The sequence below is a fragment of the Amblyomma americanum genome, chromosome 1 (genome assembly GCF_052857255.1).
Source record: "Amblyomma americanum isolate KBUSLIRL-KWMA chromosome 1, ASM5285725v1, whole genome shotgun sequence".
In the NCBI taxonomy this organism is placed as follows: Eukaryota; Metazoa; Arthropoda; class Arachnida; order Ixodida; family Ixodidae; genus Amblyomma; species Amblyomma americanum.
In genome coordinates this window covers 535915897-535922833 of record NC_135497.1, presented here as the reverse complement: position 1 = coordinate 535922833, position 6937 = coordinate 535915897, and positions in this window count along the sequence as shown.

Genomic DNA, 6937 nt, shown 5'->3' with positions numbered 1-6937 from the left:
ACGTACCTTCTGCATCCGTGAATTCCGGTGGCCGCCCGGCACTCAGTCTTGCGCACGTAAGTTCGCCTAGCGCCGGCGCGCTATCTCGTCGCCACTGCAATATAGCATCACGCAGGAATGACACAACAAGAAGGGACGATTTACTCAGGCAGCCCCTTTTATAGCCCGCCGGTGAGGTGACGTTGTGATCACGTGGTCAAGCCAAGGTTTGCCGACGACGCATCATCTCTCCCCCCTTAAAGACATGTTAGCCAGAGTTCTCCCATTCTTTGCCAGAATTAGCTAAGCCGTTTTCAAAACCTGGCTATCATGGGCCATGTTAGCCAGAGTTATCCCACTCTCTGCCAGAATTCGCTAAGTAATTTTCGAAACCTGGCTATATTGGCCTTGGCTTGCCACCTCTTATCAAGTGATAAAAGTATACTGGCAGGTGTTGGTGAACAATACACCATCCATTAAACTGGGCAGAAGATTGATTTTAAAATTTATTATTTATAATAGCTTATAATTTTTGAACGCGCTAAAACTCGTTTGAGCTCCTGGGCTGCGCTTGGGCGAGTTCAAGAAGGTGAAGTTTTATTATCTTTTTTCTTACCGAACACTTTCGCAGTATATGAGTGAAGTTGGATAAACAACGAATATTTTCCGACTGCGCATTCAGAGATAGGGGCATAGTTACGACGAAAAAAACTCAAATGAAACGAATTAAGCTGTCAGCAGATCGCGCCGGCCAGAGGGAGCTTTCGCGCAGGAGAAACTAAAGGAGGAGCGTGTCGACGCCGTCGAGGCGTGGCGCGGCGACTTCTGCCGCGGGCTCCGCCAATGATAAATTGTGTTGTAAGGTGCTTCCCAACAATTTCGAGACGCATTCGCTTGCTGTGTGCTGCTGCCATCGACTTTTGTTCGGTCCGTGCGCTGATTTTGAGTTGTGCAACGATGTGACGGAGACTTCGCTGGTGGTCAGTACGTCGTGTGTGCATATTCCGCCACAGAGGAATCGCTCTGTCGCATAAGGCCCGTTTCACATGCTGCCACTAGAACAAAAACAGCCGGCCTAGCTGGTGAGGACGCAGTGCGATTTTCGGCCGGTGCTTTCACATGCAACTCCGCAGCGAATTCGGTCAAAGGGAGAGTCAAGGTTTCTTGTTGTTTGCAAAGCGAATCCATGATTAAACGCGACCGAAACGCTACGCGAAATGTGTTGATGACGTTATGACGAGTGTATTTTTAGATGTGGAGCATTATTTCAATGTTTTGATTAGAATAAACAGTTTTGCTTCCACCGCGGCAACAGCTCCCACGTGATCGCACGTCACACGCAATCTCGGCGCTCCCCATTGTTCAGTCGCTCAGCGAACACACCGATGCTGCGACTGAATATCAACCGGACGGAACTCGATCGCAAGCCGTCTGCGACTAGACCGACGACCCTCCCCAGTCGCAGACAGACGGAGCTCGCAGTGTCGTAGACGAAAACCGCATGCATGTGAAACGGGTTTAAGGCCGACGACGACACCATCCAGACAGAAAAATACAGATCTGTAAAATACTACCGTTAATTCTGGGAACTACAAGCGGCTGCAACTAACTACTAAAATTTCTTTGAAAAGGTGTGATAAATTTTGTAATTAACGAATATGCGCTGGCATGACCCAGTTGTAATTATTCGTGTAACTATATATGGCTTAGCCATGCCGCTAATAAAAAAATACTTTTTTTTAGAAGTGCAGAGACAGAGCTCACGCTGTTGCCTTTTTCCGATTTCTAGGCACAATATTCCGCCTATTTGTACGAACTTTATGTACTTTAAAGCCTTGTCGCACACTCTGCTTGCACGAGTATCTGAAAACCAGCCCAAGAGGGCTTCCTTCTAAAAAAAACATCAAATGACTCATTTCATGATTTTTTTAAATGAGAAAAGCTCTTTTTTGCTTCCCTCTAGAGAAATCACTGCCACAGTGCGCAGTGGGTGTCTGCTTAACAGAGATACTAAATCAAACGTAATAACTTAGTGTTAGTGCATTCATTAAGCCGACTTTGTGCGAAATTTTAGCAACGTCCAGAAACGAAGCAGTGACCTCGTAATTTACAATTATAAGTTGCACACGCGCGAAACATTAGGCCGCCGCTTCAACACGCGGTAAGCGATTCCTACGCTTCCGTACGTCGTTCCCTGTGATCGCGCCTTCCCCTGTGTTTTCCGATTCGGTTTTTCTTCCTTTTCTGAAGAGCGTAATGTTTTAAGATGCCGTTTTTTGTGCATTTTATTGTTTTGTTGCGTAATTTGCACTGAGGGCTATAGCTCTTGCAGACGTCTTTACTTATTTGCTCGCAAATTAATTTTGTATTCTTTCAGATATTACCTTTATTGATGAAAAGCATCGGAATTAGTTGCGAGCCACAGTTCAACACGGTTTTGTTTTTTTTACCTTTTTGTGTGAAATTTCCGCAACAACAAAACGCTGGAGGATTCTTCGACGACCAGCGAATAAATGTACTGACAAATGGTGTTAGACGCATATTCACCTAGCTTGTTTGCCACATGTCCCGTATATAATACTATGAAAGAGTGCTAATTTGCTTGCATAATACTCAACTTATTTTTTATGTTTTTTTTTTATTTCATTATATCATTTAAGCCACCCTGAACTAACACACGGCCCCACAGAACGCCCGAGTGCCTGAAGTCGTTTTGGCGAAGTCCATCTCGAGCTCCACATTTTTTGCTTCAAAGTTTTCGGTCGCCGGACATGATGCTCTCCAGCGCATTGGCAAGGATACCTTGACGCTTCCAGGTTTTCCGCAGCCTTACCTTAAAAACTGCTTATGACTCACTCTCGGAGAATTCCAAACCTCTTTCACATGTTTCGACCCCCCTCCCCTCTCTCTTTTGAAGTCTCCTATCTCCCCAACTCATCTCCCGCACGAGCCATTTTCAAGGCAGTGCCCCCCCCCCCCCCCCCCCCGAAGCGCTTTTTTTTACACGCTTTCTCCTAGCTGTTTCTACCGTGTGCAGGTCCGCGCTGCGCGGCTCGTTGCCCCCCCCCCCCCCTTCCCCAAGATTTTCTTTTCTCTACCTGTCAGCTCGAAACTTTTTTTTGGTACCACAAAAGCTGTGTAAAAGAAATAGACTCCCCTCCTTGCTGCCCCTTCCTCCCATCAACCTCGTCTCCCCTGCCATTCGTCACAGCGCGATGCCTCGCCACGACACATTCTTGACTGGACGAGTCTTGCCTTCTCTGGCACGGCGGCGCAAAACCAACGCGACGAAAGAGCATGCGCACTCGAGCTGGCTCCGTTCGTAGTCTGCGCAAGCGAAAACCCACATCCGATACTATATGAGAGCTCCGACGCGATTCGCTACCCTGGCCTTCAATACCTTACTTGTAAGTACTACAAATATTTTATCTTGAGATACGTTCGGAAATCAATGTGATTTTGGGAGTAAGTGTTGCTTTGACTACATGCGGCTTTATTTTTTCCGACAGGAAAAGAGAACGAGAAAAACCACGAGGACGACTTCTATGTATGTACTCTCGTTGCCAAATGTCTGGTTTGACGTCGTGCGCAGTGCAGATGTGCCCGAATGGTAAGAATTTTATTTTTCGGCTTTGGCGCAATGAATTCACCAAATATTCACTACTTTGTCGATCAGCGGGTTTGAATTCTTCTTACCTTTCATCCAATTCATTCAGGAATACCTTTGTCATGTACAGCTTATGCAGGATAGGAATCGGAACTGTTTTGTGTTCCACTACAGACCAGTCGGTAAGGATATGTGTACTACTACTGCGCTCTTTCTCTGTGTTTAACGCATTTGAAGGTGCAATGAAAAATCCACAATTTAAGGCAAAAGCTTTTGCCAAGTTAACACTCAATGAAAAAAAAATACATTACTCTGGACTGTCAGCCGGGTGTTTTGTGTGGTTTTCAAGTCAACTTCGAATCTGTACTACATGCATTGGATGTGACTGAGATAAACTGTTGTATTTAAAAAAAAAAACAAAGGTGTTCTGGGTTTTTTGCGTCCAACGTATTTATTTTTAACCCCATCCAAACAAACAAGCTTTGTTCAAAACTGCTCTTTTGACGTCCATAAGGAGGAGATGCTACAACCTGTGCACCTTTACCTGAATAAAATATGCGCTCTCAATTTAGAGATACGTAGTTATGAGAATAAAAGAAAATAAAACATTGACTTCCTTTCAATATTGTCACGTAGTGGTGACGGCAGTCGAAGCAGCGATAAGACGGACGAAAGGGTCTTCTAAAAGAACTGTTTATTGGGCTGACTTGCACCCAAAATGGACTGAATCACTCGGCGGCGGCGAAGCGACAAGCGTGCTCGGCGGTCGTCGAACAGAATGCCCGCCGCTGTCGGCCGTGCTCAATTTAAAGCTGATAGCGAACATTCGAGATAAAGGGCGCAAAGTTACTAGAACATTCCGGAACAACGTAGAATCAGCTTTGCCTGGCTGCGATCAATCGAGATAAATCTAGTCGCGTCTTGCGTCGCAAACAAAGCGATAAGGTGGTGTCGCGGCAGATTTGAAAAACGAACAAACACTGCAAATATTGGCGGCATTACTCCCCTCTCAAAGAAGCATCGACCCGATGCATTAAAACAAATAATGCGACTAGTAAGGAAAAAAACAGATCTTGCGAAAATAGAGCATGGAAATGCAGCGGCCTTTAGCGCGCATAATACGGCTTCAGACGGACTACATGGACAACTTCTGGTCGTACGCGGCGTCGCTGGGATGCAGTCATTGCGTCAGGGATGACTTCATAATCCAGTTCACCCAGCCGACGAAGAACCTTGTACGGGCCGAAATAGCGGCGCAAAAGCTTTTCACTCAATCCACGGCGGCGAATGGGCGTCCACACCCAGACTTGGTCTCCTGGCTTGTATTCCGCGTTGCGTCTTCGTAGGTTGTAGCGTCTGGCGTCGGACCGCTGCTGATCTTTGATCCGTAATCGGGCAAGCCTTCGAGCTTTTTCTGCGCGTTGAAGGTAGGCGGCAACGTCGACGTTCTCTTCTTCTGTAACGTTGGGCAGCATGGCGTCTAGCGTGGTCGTGGCATCCCTGCCATGGACGAGCCTAAAAGGCGTCATCTGGGTGGTCTCCTGCACTGCGGTGTTGTAGGCGAAGACGACGTAAGGCAGGATGACATCCCAGGTTTTATGTTCGGCATCGACATACATAGCGAGCATATCGGCGATGGTTTTGTTCAGGCGCTCGGTCAGTCCGTTGGTCTGCGGATGGTATGCAGTTGTCCTCCGGTGGCTGGTTTGGCTGTAGCGCAGGATGGCTTGCGTGAGTTCCGCCGTAAATGCTGTTCCTCTGTCCGTGATGAGCACATCGGGGGCGCCGTGTCGAAGAAGAATGCACTCCACGAAAAATTTGGCCACTTCTGCTGCTGTTCCTTTCGGTAGGGCTTTCGCCTCGGCGTAGCGGGTCAGGTAGTCGGTCGCTATGATGATCCACTTATTTCCAGATGTTGACGTTGGAAAAGGGCCAAGCAAGTCCATGCCAATCTGCTGAAAGGGTCTTGAGGGAGGTTCAATGGGGTTCAGAAATCCTGCTGGTCGCGTGGGAGGAGTCTTTCGTCGCTGACAATCTCGGCATGTTTTCACATAGTGTGCGACATCGGCACACAGTCGGAGCCAGTAATACTTGTCTTGAATGCGGCGGAGGGTGCGAGTAAACCCGAGATGTCCAGCTGTCGGCTCGTCGTGTGAAGCCTGTAGAACTTCTTCGCGGAGACAAGTAGGTACAACAAGGAGGTAGGCTGTTTTGTTCGCTGTAAAGTTCTTCTTCACAAGGACCTCACTCTGCACACAGAAAGAAGACAGTCCTCGCTTGAATGAAGCGGGGGGGTGAAGAAACCTTGCCTTCCAGGTACTCGATGAGGCCTTTTAGGTTGGGGTCCGAGCGTTGCTGCTGAGCAAAAGAGCTTGCGCTGATGGGTCCCAGGAAGGCGTCCTCATCGTCGTCCAGCGGCGGTGCATCTACATGGGCTCGTGAGAGGCAATCGGCGTCAGTGTGCTTGCGTCCGGACTTGTAAACGACGGTGACGTCAAACTCCTGGAGACGCAGACTCCATCGAGCGAGTCGGCCAGAGGGATCCTTCAAATTGGCAAGCCAGCAGAGCGCGTGGTGGTCGCTGACCACCTTGAACTGCCGTCCGTAGAGGTAGGGGCGGAATTTCGACGTAGCCCAGATGATGGCAAGGCACTCCTTCTCAGTGGTCGAATAGTTAGCCTCGGCCTTGGAAAGGGAACGGCTAGCGTATGTGATGACCTTCTCCAGCCCGTCACTTTTTTGAACGAGAACGGCGCCTAGTCCCACGCTGCTTGCGTCGGTATGAACTTCAGTATCGGCGTTTTCATCAAAATGCGCAAGGATCGGTGGGGACTGTAAACGACGCTGAAGTTCCTTGAAGGCTTCTGCTTGCGGCGCTTCCCATTTAAACGGCACGTCTGCCTTCGTCAGTTGGGTCAGGGGCTCGGCGATGCGCGAAAAGTTTTTCACAAATCGTCGGTAATATGCGCATAGTCCGAGAAATCTGCGCACTGCTTTCTTATCGGCCGGCGGTTGAAACTGTTCAATAGCAGCTGTTTTCTGCGGGTCTGGGCGTACTCCTTCCTTGCTAACGATGCGGCCTAGAAACAGCAGCTCTTCGTAGGCAAAATGGCGTTTCTCTGCTTTCAAGGTTAGGCCAGACGACTTGATTGCGTCTAGTACTGTTCGAAGTCTTTTGAGGTGCTCTTCAAAGTTCGAGGCGAAGACAACGACGTCATCTAAATATACCAGACAAATCTGCCACTTCAGGCCTGCCAGCACTGTATCCATTACTCGCTGAAACGTCGCTGGTGCGGAACAGAGACCAAATGCCATCACCTTGAACTCAAACAGCCCATCCGGAGTTATGAA